This window comes from Corvus cornix, chromosome 8, assembly GCF_000738735.6.
Source record: "Corvus cornix cornix isolate S_Up_H32 chromosome 8, ASM73873v5, whole genome shotgun sequence".
Taxonomy (NCBI): domain Eukaryota; kingdom Metazoa; phylum Chordata; class Aves; order Passeriformes; family Corvidae; genus Corvus; species Corvus cornix.
In genome coordinates, this window is record NC_046338.1 from 20700335 (window position 1) to 20714568 (window position 14234).

The 14234-nt window shown below is 36.9% G+C and overlaps 1 long non-coding RNA gene across 1 annotated transcript; it reads right to left on the bottom strand.

The window, feature by feature from the left end:
- Positions 1–721: 721 nt before the first annotated feature.
- Positions 722–13824, bottom strand: LOC104695391. Its single transcript, XR_752854.4, has 4 exons — positions 13606–13824; positions 12717–12954; positions 6768–6955; positions 722–830 (listed from the first exon to the last, which is right to left on the bottom strand). It is a non-coding gene; the product is annotated as an uncharacterized LOC104695391 (long non-coding RNA).
- Positions 13825–14234: the final 410 nt, after the last annotated feature.

Here is a 14234-nt window from a genome sequence, read left to right on the forward strand (position 1 = left end):
ATGGTAGAGCCAGTTGTGTGATTCTTTCGTTTGCTTTCTTTTCAGCAATTCCAATTGATTTTTTATGAAGTATCATTCCCTTCTATCAGCAGATGTGGAATGTACTACTTGTCGTGGCTGCAGTGGCTCCTTGCCCTTCACCCTCAGAAGACAGCAGAGAGATAAAAAAAAAAAATTAGTAGCACTACTTAGCTGTATTACACTGATTATCTGAATACAATAAAAAAAAAACCAAACTATGATTTTTTCTAGCGATCTCAAAAATACATCATTCGGCACTTTCTGGTAGTATAGAGAAATGTTAACTTGCTACAAGTGAAAAGATCTGGCATTTTCACTCAGCTGTGCAAATGTTACGTGAACAACCAGAAGCATACGGTCTGAAAAAAGTAACACATTATGAATACTATGTTGCAATATGTCCATAAATAATATACCATAACATGAGTTACTATGGTAACTATTTGGATTTGAGATCATTGGGTTGGGGGATTTTTTCTACTACGTAAGAAAAAAATGCTCCCATATTCATGGCATTATCTGGTAAGCTTGATTCCAAGCAGCTTACTATTTTAGGTATTGTTCCTTTCTCACAAATGACACTGGGACAAAGCATTTTTGACTCAGCAAGCTTTTCTTACTTACTCCACAGTGTTTAAACAAGTAACATTAGTAACATTTAGCAAAAAAAAAAAAAAAAAAAAAAGCAGATCCTTTACCTGGAAAATGCTCAAGTTGGGCAAGTTTTGTCGAATAATACATTTCTTCAGGAACGTGTCTTGTTTCCATCCATGCTACATTCTTTCAAGGTCTGTAAAAACTTTACATATCTGCAAGAACGAAATGCAAGGTGGATCTTAACATAGTGGTTGAAGAGGTGGTGCACCAGTGTTCAAACAGCAATCTGCAGGTGTGCAAAATACAAGCAACATCAAGTCACCTATTGCTTTAGCTAAAGAAAAAAAAGCAAAGAAATTGCTATTTTGTTCTAGCTAAAGAAAAGGCAGCAGTAAACGTTAAAAAAATGAATAACTTAAATTTTCTCATTATGCTATTAGGGCTTTGTAATGGTCCATATAATTGAAATTTATTTTTAAAGATCAGACATAGGAAGGAAGAGACTCCACAACAAAGACTTTTAAGAATCATTACTATTCAAAAATTGCATTTTCAAGGTAATATTCAACTGTGTTTGAAAACGTCTCTTAAACAGAACAATAATTCAGTCAAGTTTTAGTTACACAGTGCCACAAAAACATTTCTGAAGCTACTTGCAGAAGGCAGAAATTACAGAATATTCAAAGGAAAGCAATAAAGAAATTAGGCAAAGTTAACAAAGAGTACCTGCTCTAGAACTAGAATGCATTTGCATATAGCAGGTACACACATATAAATGTATATGTGTACACACAAAATAAAAGCAGGTTGAAGACAAGCAAACAGCCCATATCATTCAGCAATTGTTTTCGCACATTATTCTTAGGCTATTTTATAAAAATCACTGTTTTCATACATAAAGCCCCCTAACATTAAAATTAACTCTCTTGTGAATACCTTTAGTTTCATCTTCATGCTTTTAAGCTGAGTAAACAAAAATATAAGTGACTGAACAAAAAATATTATTATTAAAGCAGTATGGTAGGTTTAGGGCTCCCACATGGATTTAGTCCTTGTGATTTACTTTTTTTTTTTTTAAATAAAGCAAATAGTTAACCAGGGACTGGTTATGTACAAAGCCTACTGGTGATTTTTGTAGGGGTATTTTCGGGAAGGGTTTCTTTGGTTGGTTGATTGCTTGTTTGGTAGTACATTTTTTATGGCTGTGTTTCTCACTCTGCCCTAGCAGCCCAGAAACACACAGGGCCAAAAGCCACAATCATTTAGTGCATTACAGACATATTTTTCAAGGCAAAATTGACCAGGGCTCTTGTACGTGAAAACAATAATTCACAACTCCACAGTCCTCAGCCTTGCTGGTTTAGGGTGTGAGTGGGGTGTCAAACCACCCATCAGCACAAGCCAGAATTCAACAAGATTTAACATATTTCTGCACTGGATATTGATCAGTGAAACAGTCTGTATTCTGCCTTGTGCAGAATATAGAATGCTTTTTTTCACATTTTAATTGATCATTGATATGCACAATAGAAGGCAGTTATCCCTAAGATTTTTTTTTTTAGGGGAATTATCAGAGAGTGTGATGCCTCATTTGCAGGATAATAAATGTTCCATCATGGTAATAACTGCAGGGAAGGGTATGTTTCTGAAACAGCTTTTCTAGCTGGAGAAATGGATTAGAGAGATTACCATTTCATCAAAGTGGAAGAACAGTTGAGAGGAAATATGGAAGGAAATTTTTGTATAATTTCTGTAGAGTTGCTATTTGTCAAACCCCACTGGCATCAATCATGCTATATCTTTTCTGCTGATGCAATCACATCAAAAAAAGTTTCTTTTTAATATGCGTGTGTTAGAATAAGAGACATATAATTCAAATTTCTTTGAATTGTACTATCATCTAGATAAGAAATGCAGAGATGATACTACAATTTGAATTTCAGTTTATACATCTTTGCCAAAATTAAAGAAATTTCTTTATCTTGATCATATTTTCTAAAGCAGATTTTTAAACCAACATTGTGCTATAATTTCCAGCAAGGCATTCAGTCCTGTGTAGAAATAGGGAGCACATCAATTCTTAGACATGAAATTCACATATAGAAAACTTGAGAGGTCTGACATTCTTGAAAAATAATGGTGATTAACACGCCTGGACTGCATTCAGTCAAGAACCACGTTAATGGATTTTGGAGTAGGCAATCCTATCGATCCATGCAACCCTGTAGTGAAGTCATTAAAGAACAAGAAATAACCAATAAAAGGATTTGCTGCATGTAAAAAAGTAGTTGCTAAATTAGAACAGGGGAGCTTAAAAGCCAGATCATACAGATTTTTCCAGAAGTGCCTTTTTTATTATATTCTGTTTTCCTTCTCTCTCCTCACCTCAAGTTTCAAACAGAACACATTTTCTTTACAAATTCATATCCAAAAAATATAACTAGTTGTAGTACGATTTCCATATGTTGTTCAAGTGAGATTTGAGAGGCATTCAGAAGCTTAAACTGGTGGAAATGTTGCCTAGTGCCAGAGGAGCTATGTCTGCTAGAACATAAAATGTCTGTGGTTGGGATATAACATAAGTGTAGTGAAGATTAGCGTACCGGAGGAGAAAACTGAGAAGAAAAAGGAATACAGAAGAAGCTTATCACTCAAAGTTTTGAAAGTCAGCATATGTAAGAGCTTATCTGAATAATCACAGCTCTCATGCATTTTGGATTGGCCATGCAAAAAGCTATATGCAGGCTCCTGAAAAGTAAACATCAGAGAAGAAAGACTGCAGTTCCTGTGAAATTTTCCCAATAATACAAAGGATCTTAACAATTATAGCATAGAGGCATAATCACTTTTAAATGGTGTTTGTCAGAATTTTTTACGAGGTGTCCTAGGCCTTTAGCTCCTCGTTAAAAGGCTACAGCATGTTTGTATTTTGTTTAGTTATCTGCATAATGTAAAAATATTACCTAGCAATTAATGTATGTAGATGATATCGCAGTGACACTTCCTCGCAGTGAATTCTGTGTTTCCCTGCAGATGTGTTTGTTATTGTGTCCATAATTAAGCAGTGTTTCTTACACACACCCTGGTATCTAGGTGTCTCTATAGACAGTGTTTAGATCTCTGCTTACACAGCATGCTCCATACTGTGCAGCTGCAGTTTTCCAATTATCTCCATGACTTGAAACACAAACCTGGAAGAATATAACCCAAAGTGACCAGGACAGTGTGTTATTCCTGGGTAAGACAGTGGGATACTGACTTTCCCACATCCTCAGCAGCATGCCAATGGAGGTGTGATGTGCTATGCAATATTATCATGCTGTACACATTTAAGGTTGGGGACTAAGCCTGATAGATGAATAGAACACAATCCCATCCTCAATCCATGCATCACCTGCAATGCCAGACCTGCAGCAGTTATAAAACAGGGCTAGCCTGGAATGTAATATGGTTTTGCCTGCTGACAAAGTCAATCAGATGTTTAATCTGGTTAAATTAATAGTTACTCAAGTTTAGAGGGTTAACAACAAAATTCATACCACTGTAGCTGATCTCCCCCCAGCATTACCTGAGGATGACAGAGACCAAACCCCACAAACTTTCAGGTCTCTTCCATGTCATACACACATGCCTTCTCACAAAGCACTCAGACTGAGTAAACTCATCAAAGGACATTAACTAATCCTTCCCCAAAAATGGGAAATTCCATTGTGGTATATTTTGGGATAGTTGCACAACACTACAACACAACTACTCAAAAAATTTTCAAGGATATGGACTCAACTGGCCCCTTTGATAAGTGAGACAGGAATGAAAAAAGGAGCTTTTACTCATTTGTGAAAAATTCAGCTTCAGTTCCTTGATCAGATGGTTTTTTTGGTGCCCAGGGATCTCAATCTGGATAAGGGAATTGAAATAATTCCTGCTTTTGGACAGTCAGTGCAATCATGTGAAATCATTTGTAATGTATCAGTGTTATAGACTATTCTATGCAAGGAGTAATGCACTTAGATGGTTCCAGATTTGGGGGACTGGTAAAATTGCCCAAAGTTTTTAAACTAAAAATCTCATAAAGCATCATATGAAATAAATTTTTTAAAATTATTAGTTGAACATAATGTATTATTCAAGATTTTTGTATTCTGAGGAGGAATATTTTTACACAGCTACAGTAACATTTACCAGATTTTCAGATCTTTTTAAAAGGGAGACCACCCAAAAAAAATTGAGATATAGTAGAAAAAGGTAGGTTAAAAATCAAGCACTTGAGATAGTTTTGAAACTATAATCCTTCATAGCTTTGGAAAAGTATGTTTCATTATTTTTCATAACTTGACAGCTTTACATACTTACTATCTTCTCTCATTGATTCTTCTGATGCCGTAGAATGACAAAAAATTGTCTAGCAAAAGTAGCAGTTTTGTTTTGAATAAACCAGTGCTGGTTTTAATTGGCATTAAAGTTCAGTTGGAAAAACACGTCTCCATTAACCAGCTGTTTGTTCCAGTACGAGAAGTTTTACAGGCAGAAAATGCGCTGTGCCAGACGTGTACAAAGTGTTTCTGCACATGTATAGCTTTTGGCAAGACAGATTTTCCCAGCTTTTCTGGGGCTTTTCCTCCTATAATGCTATCCAGAAAACTTAAACTAATTGCAGGGTGTATTCAGCTGAAGGACCTGTGCTGATTGAGCATCTGCAGACCACCAGTTGTTCCAAAGTCCACGACTTGTGCAGCACTATTGCAACACCATTTTATCAGATCATCTGAAAATGACCTGTCCATAATTTGGGGCACACACAGGCACCCAAAGCATATGTAATCCACAATCACTTTTAAGATATTTCTCCAAGCAAAAGAAAAACTCCATTGGGAAAATGGTGGTGCTAAAACTGCCAGCCTGTCCCTGGGCCCTTCTCCACTGTTCCCACGAGCTGCCTCCCTTGAGAGCAGCACATCCACAACAACTGAACTACCAGAGTGGATTCAAACATCGATCTCATTTTCCAGTACGGCACCTATGAAACATAATTGCAGTGCAGAAAAAAAAACATTTACTGCTGCTCCATACCATTAGTCTATCACTGGTCCACTGAGGCACTTTTGAATTCTTTGCCAAGACAAAAAAATTGCAATAAATATAACACTGCCAACAGTCTGCATGCTAGAAACAGGAAAAAGAGCAAAGCTTGAAATTCACAATGCATTCCTGGAAAAGGAATACTGCATTTAGAGAGACCAACAGCCCATGTCCTGGTGGCCAGCAGCTCTCTGTCAGGAGAGCTCCTGTCAGCTCCACTTCCTCCCTCTTGGCAGAAAATGACAGCGCTCAGGGCCTCCTGCTTTTCTGGCAGGGAGGCAAAGCTTCAGATTCTTAATTCAGTCACTCTTAGAGAAAATACTGTATTTTCTAAGAAGCTGGGAACTTTTACTTAGTTTGGATCTACTGCCAGCAAAGTAGCAATATGATATGTAAACATGGCCTCTCCTAAAGTCCTCTAATATTTTGCTTTCTGTCTTCAAAGAGATTTCCAAGCCTTCATGAGAGGGTATATGCTACCCTCCTTTAACTGGAGATGTAAGCATGCAGTTATGGGACCAGGCACAACAAAGCCATGCGACACGATTTGTTGAGCTCATACTTACTACCAGAAAAGTAAAATTCCAAGTCACAAGTTCTCCAATTTCTGCCTCTGTATTTAGCCAAAAAATTGCCACATATTTATGGCTAGTAACCACTCATGAATGAACACCAGCCAAGATAATAAAAGGAAAGCAAGTTTGCCCAAAAGGATTATGAGGACCTCACTCTCTAACAGAAGCTATGAATAGGATTAAAGGATTAGTTAAGCAAACAAACAGCAGTAACAAAAATGGTTGAAACAGCTTTTAAACAGCACCACAAGAAAAGGTGAGATAAACTGGCCAGAAATTTCACAGGTCTAAGCCAAGGGCCAAAACCCACACTGCTTCTGGTTCCCAGGAGAGACCTGAGGAGGATATCTAGGAAAGGATAACTACAAATGTTCCAGTCCTATTTTTATGTACAAATAAAAGGCTTGAATGATCAGTTGAGATTGTTTAATAATGTGGTGACTGCTTATAATCTCTTGCTGCATATATATACAGAGCTAATATATAGTTAAGTACCTCTTTCTCTTCTAGGGCATACCAGGTCATGGGGCACCACACTATAAAAGTATCTTGAGGAGCACCTCGACCTCATCACACGACCAAATGCATGGACTTATCAAAAGAAATCTTAATGCATGCTTCTCTCCACAGTACAGCCCGGGAGGCACACGCATTGCTGTGAAACAGAGCATTCCCCAGATCATCTGTAGAATGAGGAAAATGCAAAGGATCTTGGTGTTAGGGTAGCTAGAACAGAAGACCACAAAATAATTACAAGAATCCATGAAATATCATCAGAAAAAAAATCTTCTTCACAAAAATAAAAAAGTACAAAGACTACAATGATTTTTAACATATGACTTGCTTCTTTCCCTATTTAATCATTGAGAAACACATCATAAATTCAGTAATTTTACTGGTAGTCTTTTCTTTATGCATAAAAGCCAAATAACTCTGCCTGTAGTTCCACCCATCTGGATAGTTACACAACAGAATGTGACTCTAAAATACAGTAATAAAAAGAGCAGACCTAATATATACAATCCTAAAAACAGCGTTCTAGCAAAGCCAGATATAAAAAAAAGTTTATTAAAAATATCATAATTAATACCAATGTTAATTCTTCACACAGTTTAATGCACTAAACTAGTTGCATGACTAGTTACCTAAGGTGCCCTTGTGGTGCCAGCTAACCACACCATAATCACAGTGCCCTTTGATCCTGTCAGTGGTCACTCAAAGCCTGTCAGTGTATTTTCCATCTGGCTGATGATGATGGAATTAAGTCATGCCCAACATGTTAAAACAGTCATTCTTTTGACTTCAGCTTCTGGCAGCCCAAACAGTACCTTGCTTGTCTTCTCCAGGGAAATCTTTAAATCACAGTCACCCTTTAGGTTCCTTTCCTGTTCCTCTCTTTCTGCCTAAGTTTAATGACAAGATGCTTAAAGATCGAAATGTTGCAGGGCTTTTGCAGAAGTAAAATGTAGGCTCTTGAAAGTTAACAATGCATTCAGTCAGATTTCCTGACTTTCATTTCACAACAAAGTTGGACAGCCACAAATGTTATGGAAATATCATCAAACAATACAGCTACAAAGCTCCTGCTCAGTTTTGCTGTTACCAAAGCTGAGAAGATTTAAGTAGGAGATGAAATATCCTTTGTTCCCTCACATACTATCCACATCTTATATAGTATCTCTAGCTGTTAAAATGGTGATGAAAGACCCTTGTAGGAAGTAATCTTACTCTTTTTTTAAAACAGATCTCATGTTGATTTAATTTTCATGTCCCCAAATATTAATAAAGGTGTTATTACAATGCAAATATATATATAGTATATACAGAATATACCAGAGCAGGTAACTGCCAGAAGATTTATACTACTGCCCCTCTCTGTAATAACTTAAACCTTGTTGTCTAAACATGACAGGCACGCACTTTCTAAACTAGGCTGCGTGAATGAGCTTCCTGCAACAAAAATCTATGAAAGTTAATTGCAAAACAAAGAGTGTAATAGGAAAACTTCTTTCTAGGTTGTGGTATGGATTTTCCTTATTCAGTTGAATATCTCCATAAGTCAAACAAAGCACACATAAAAAACATCTGGCTCCAAAACCTATAGGCCAATGTGTAGCAAAAATTAAGCATTCTTATTTCATATTGATGACTGATGGTTCAATTTTCCTTCACAATTATTTAAAGTTTCTAAAAGCTGTCAAGGACACTTGACAGACTCTAAAGCCAAGTACAGGAAACTGTACTCGTATGAGACTTACTGTCCTGATGTCTGCATACAAGCACTTTCTGAAAGGAAGAAAGATGGGAACAAATGAACATCAGGAAAGCAAGTAGCTTTAATTCCATCTCTCTTTACTCTCCCTACAAGATCCCTCATTCCTTGTCTTTATTATTTCCTCCTTATCACTTTTGCACCAAAAAGGCTAAAAGTGGTAATATTGGTTAGCTCCAACAGATTAAATAGATCATCCAAAAGTTTAAAGAAATAAAACAAAAGTAAATTTAATGCATATACAACTCCAGAAACACTTTGAATTAAATTTATTTCTTACATGAATTCTTCCCATTTTTCAATGTTTTTCAGTCTCTCTGCCCTTTAGATTATCAAAGGGCAATTAATATCCTTGCAAATATTTTGCTTAACCTTAGAGATAGGAGGAGTTTGACTCTATCATCAGAAATCAGAGACTACACTCTTCCAAGGAAATGTCAAGTTTTCAAGATTTTCTCCAATAGTCAAAAATTCATGTATACAGAAAGCACTCTATTGAACTTAGCAATAAAAGGTTTAAAGGACAAGTTGGACAATGGATTTAGTTTGTTCTTTATCTATGGTGATGTAAATCAAGAAAACCCCCAAATTTAACTAACTCTCAGGTTTCATTCACGTACAACTAATAACAGTGTTCAATCAGCAAAATGTCTAGAAAAACAGAGCCGTGTTCTATCAATCTATTTGAAGAATCTTTTCTTGAGCCTTCTCTATTCCATAAGAAAGTTCAGGGAAGCCTCTGTATCTATCAGTTTCTTATATGTGTTCTTAAAGACTAAAACTAGAGAAAAGGTGCTTCAGCCACAGGCTACTGATGCTTTAAGGCTTTATTTTCCTCTTTCTTTGGGATTCAGACTGCTGATAGTTACAATGCATTTGACTTGAACCAACTAGGTATAAGCCCATTTAGCTGACACTGCAGTTACTTTATCAGTGAAATCAAAACTTCTGCTATACTGAGATATAGCAAACATCACCTCAGCTCCATCTCTCCTCCACTAATGCCTGACACAGCATAAAAGTCATAATATGCTTCTTACTGAAAATATCATGAAAAAACAGTCATATTTTCTTTTAAGGACCACATAAAAGAACAATATATAGACATATATTTTGTCTAGCTAAATGATTTCTAATGAGAATAATAGAGCATAAGAAAATTATTTGCTTCCTAGTGCATACCAGGAATTAGTAGCCACCTCAAGGATAAAGAAATCTCTAGCCTGCATCTGTATGTGACAGCTTTGCTTTCTCCAAGGCTGTGATACTAAGTTTATAATTTCTAATATATTTTAATAACCATTGAGATGAGGAGACTTTGGAAGTTTCACTACCAGTTGATTGTGCGACACGAGAGTACTGTCATCACAACATGTGTAAAAACATTTCAAGAAATGGTGATTTCTCTTGCTTGTGGTTTTGGATGCATCAGACTGGAAGACAACAAAAACATGAAGGGGGAGTGGAAAATATTCTTAATAATTTTCAAAATTTTTTTGGCTTTAATAACGCTATATTTTTACACTTTAAGGGAAAGATTCCTAAACACTTGGCACATAAAATCCTGGCCAGCTTTTTGTTACAGCTCAGCATTCAATTGTTCCTATTTACAGAACTTATAAACACATTTGCAGGTTTTGAAATAGCTCACATATTTGCTGATCAGTGAAAGCTCTCCAAATTTCTCATCCTAAAAATTACCAAAATTCTGAATGAAAAATTTATTTGTGCTTTGAAAAACAATGGGGGAGGAAAGTTGCAAGTTAGACTTATTTTTTGTTCCCTGTTTATTTACTGAAATTTAATTTTAGCCAGAAATTTCAAACCAGGTCTCATTATTTTTAGTGGGGAAAAATGTTAACACTATTCTACTGAGTTACAAGTGTATTTGTTGGAAGTACATTCTAATAGGACTGGTACTTCTAAATTATCTTCCCATTCCTTCCACTTTACACTGAAAGCATATCTAACTTTAAGAATGAAATATGTTGCCACAATGTAATTGAAATTTGTGGACGTTTTACATTTCTCCCTGGGGAGGACAACTTGGGGGTTGAGATGCTGAACACAACCAGCAATGTGAGCTTGCAGCTCAGAAAACCAAAGCACCCTGGGCTGCATCCAGAGCAGTGTGGGCAGCAGAGCAGGGAGGGGATTTTGCCCCTCTGCTCCGCTCTGGTGTGTCCAGCCCTGGGGTCTGCAGTGTAGAGAAGAATATGGACCTGTTGGACCAACTCCAGAGGAGGCCACAAAGATTCTCAGAGGTCTGGAGCACCTCTCCTACAAAAACAGGCTGAGAGAGCTGGGGCTGTTCAGCCTGGAGAAGGCTCTGGAGAGGACCTTAGAGACCCTTTGAGTACCTAAAGGGGGACCTTATAAGAGGGACTTTTTACAAGGGTATGCAGTGCTAGGACAAGAGGGAATGGCTTTAAACTGAAAGAGGGCAGATTTCTAGTAGATAGTAGGAAGAAATTCTTTACTGTGAGGGTGTCAAAGCACTGGCACAGGTTGCCCAGAGAAGCTGCCCCATCCCTGGCAGTGCTCAGGGCCAGGTTGGATGTAGGTCTGAACAAACTGGTTTAGTGGAAGGTGTCCCTGCCCATGGCAGGGGGACTGGAACCAGATGGTCCCTTCCAAACCAAAGCATTTTGTGAGATGTGTAAATTATGTGATAAGTATATGGCATAATAGTCAATAAAGTAATATTACAAGGTAGAGGAACAATCATATTCGAATTCAAAGAGCTTCATGAAAAAGAATTAAGTAACGTTGGCTGGAATACTGAAGAGGTGAGAAAAAGGACCCTTTATGGTCATGGATATTTACAGGGAATATTCTTAAATGCACAGAATACAGTCCTAAACCAAAAATGTTAATTTCATTGCATTACTGTATAAATTAACTTAGCCTCTCTCATTTTTGATCAGTTTAATACCAGAGTCTCATCAGTCAAAAAAACCCCAATTATCCATGGTTACTTGTTTAATAAATATAAAAATCATTCTATGACATATGGTGGGATTTTATGGATTCCTCTACCTGTAAAGTAAGGCCTTAGATACTGGAAATCACTATACCAACTACTAAACAAGTGCAAGTGTTCCAACTGAGGTTGAAAAGAGTTCATTCCTTCCTCTGCTAAAGCCAATGTCAGATGTTTAAAAGTTCTACAATGAAAGTAAGACCTGAAAGGGAACAAAAGGCTTTTGTTTGTTTGTTTTCAAATCAAAGATAATAAACATTTCTGTGTAGCAAGAAAAGTGAAGTGCCTCTGACAGAAAATTTTGAAGCACTAGAGAAAAGTATTTCATCTGCCAAATGGTTTGGCTGGAAACATTATTGAAGTCTTTTACAGTGCATGCCTTTTTCAGTGTTCATCTATGCCTACTAAACTTTAATTGTATGTTTTCCTCCGAAAAAATTAATCACTGAAGAGTTGCAAAAGCATTTGTTAGAAAAGAGAAAAAAGTGCTAGACACTTCATATTGTTTTGGTTTGTTCACTAATCATTGCATTTGTTTCAGCACAAGCTTTCAGGTGTGAAAAAAGAATTTCAAAATCTTTGTTTTAAGTCTGTCTTTGGATCTAGACAATTTTGGATGTATTTTCCTCTTCTCTTGGGTACCCTGCCATAACCTCTGACCCCACATACTCAAGTTTATCTTTACTACGAATCACCTTCCTTCACCTGGTGAGAGGCCTCAACAGAACCCCTACCCTGATAACCTTCCCTATGTTTCAGATCCTCACCAAACCCCTCAGAGTACTGTGCATGTAAAAGGATACCATAAAATATAGCCTGACTGCCTGAGGGAAATTTCTGTTTGCCACCCAAACACTTAGTATTCCAATAAGATTTACAAAACAGGATGTAGGTATGACTGAAAGTCATGCATGCTTCTACAAGACTTTTTTTGCACACAGGTGAATTTCACCTGCCTTTCGTGGTTTTTTCTTACCTCATCCCTGATCTTAGCTGTAGCCTGTGTAGCCTACTTATATCTCAGCTTGTATCCAACCACCCTATTCAAAAGCTGCTGCTAAAATTATCCCTTTCATGCTACTAAGACCCTGCCAGACATTCATATTCAAATCAAATCCTTCATCCTCTGCTTCAAGTTCACAGTTCTTCTCTTAAATACCAGGCCCAGAAAAACACAACACATACTTACAGCTTGGCTTTCAATTTGCCATGACTATTTTAAAACTTCCATTTTCCCCATTATGCTCTTCAGGCCTTCATGTCTGCTTTATTTTCTGTACTGTCCCTTAAGTTTAGTGGTCCATCTTGCTGACTGGATATAATAAACTCCTGAGCTGGCAAATTTATGTTCTTCCATAAAACACATGTGCTTGAAGTGTGGGAAGAAGGGGAGTTTAACCACCACGTCTCTGAGCCCACAACAAAATCTAGAAAATGAATCACAATTGTGTTGTCACAGATTTCATCACATTTCTGAACATTTTAACTTAAAAAGAGAGACTTTAACTTGAAAAGAGAGACTTTTACAAGCCACTAAGACACTCAAGTTTTAGGTCATCTTACTTAAAACAAAAAAATTTAGAGAATCCAAGCAACTTCAGTCTAAGATGGTGTCAAAGTACAATTTTTCTAAAACAATGCAAATCTTCTGCTAAACTCCTTTGTTGTAAGAACAAAACAGGTAAATAGTTTGTTTTCCTTCAAACTGTGTCCTTGTTTTGTTTTCACTTCTGACTCAAAAAGCTCCTGATCCTGGCAAGCCAAAAAGAGAGCTGACAAAAAGTAAAATAATAATGCCCATCTTAAGCCTAATTTTATACTCCTCTGATTTCTTCTCCTATATCACCGAATTCAATTAGCTTACATTTATTTTCATTTAATCTATTTAATCTCTCAGTACTCATCTGTGACTGGCACAAGGCACTTTTGCCATTACCCTGCAACCGTCGCCTGCTCGCCCACGCTTTTTATCACCGAGGGAGCTCATCCCTTCCATTTCCTACCCATCAACAGCCCAGACACCAAGGCAGAGATGGAAAAAAGATCAATTAAAAAATCAGTTTTATGAAACTCCCCACCTGATAATGTGTGTTCTGAGACATAGACTTTTGTGTCACTGAGGCCCTCCCTGCAGCAGCTTCCCAGGGTTATCAAAACAGCGCTGAGCATCCAGAGATGCTGCCCATCACCGTTTTCATGCTGAAAGCTGGGAGGATATCTGTTCCTTGACTATGCCTTGCTTTAATTATCAGGTGGCAATTAACACCCTGCCACTCTTTTCTGTTTGCTCTGCTTTGCTCCATTTCCTGCAAACTGATTAAAAAAAAAAAAAAAAAAAAAAAAAAAAAAGAGAGAGAATAAGGCTTCCAGAACCTTAGTTTATCCAATCAAATGATTTTATATCTGAAAGAATATTTTCATATTTTAATTCTTTTTCTAATTAGTTTCTGTGCCCTGCATTCAGCATTTCCCACAATTTGCCTATCAATGACATAAAAAGATTATCTTTTTCATGTTGCTAGCAGAGAGTCAGAGAGTTAAATCTAATCTGAAATTATTCTAAACATTCAACTCATTTCCTCCAGCCTTATTTCTTCCTCTTGCTCCCTGATTCAGGATTTCTGTGTTACACTGTTGTTATTGAATGCCTAGGGTGAATAGTTAGATCCAGATATTGAAAGAAGTTTAACACTTAGGTAAAATTATG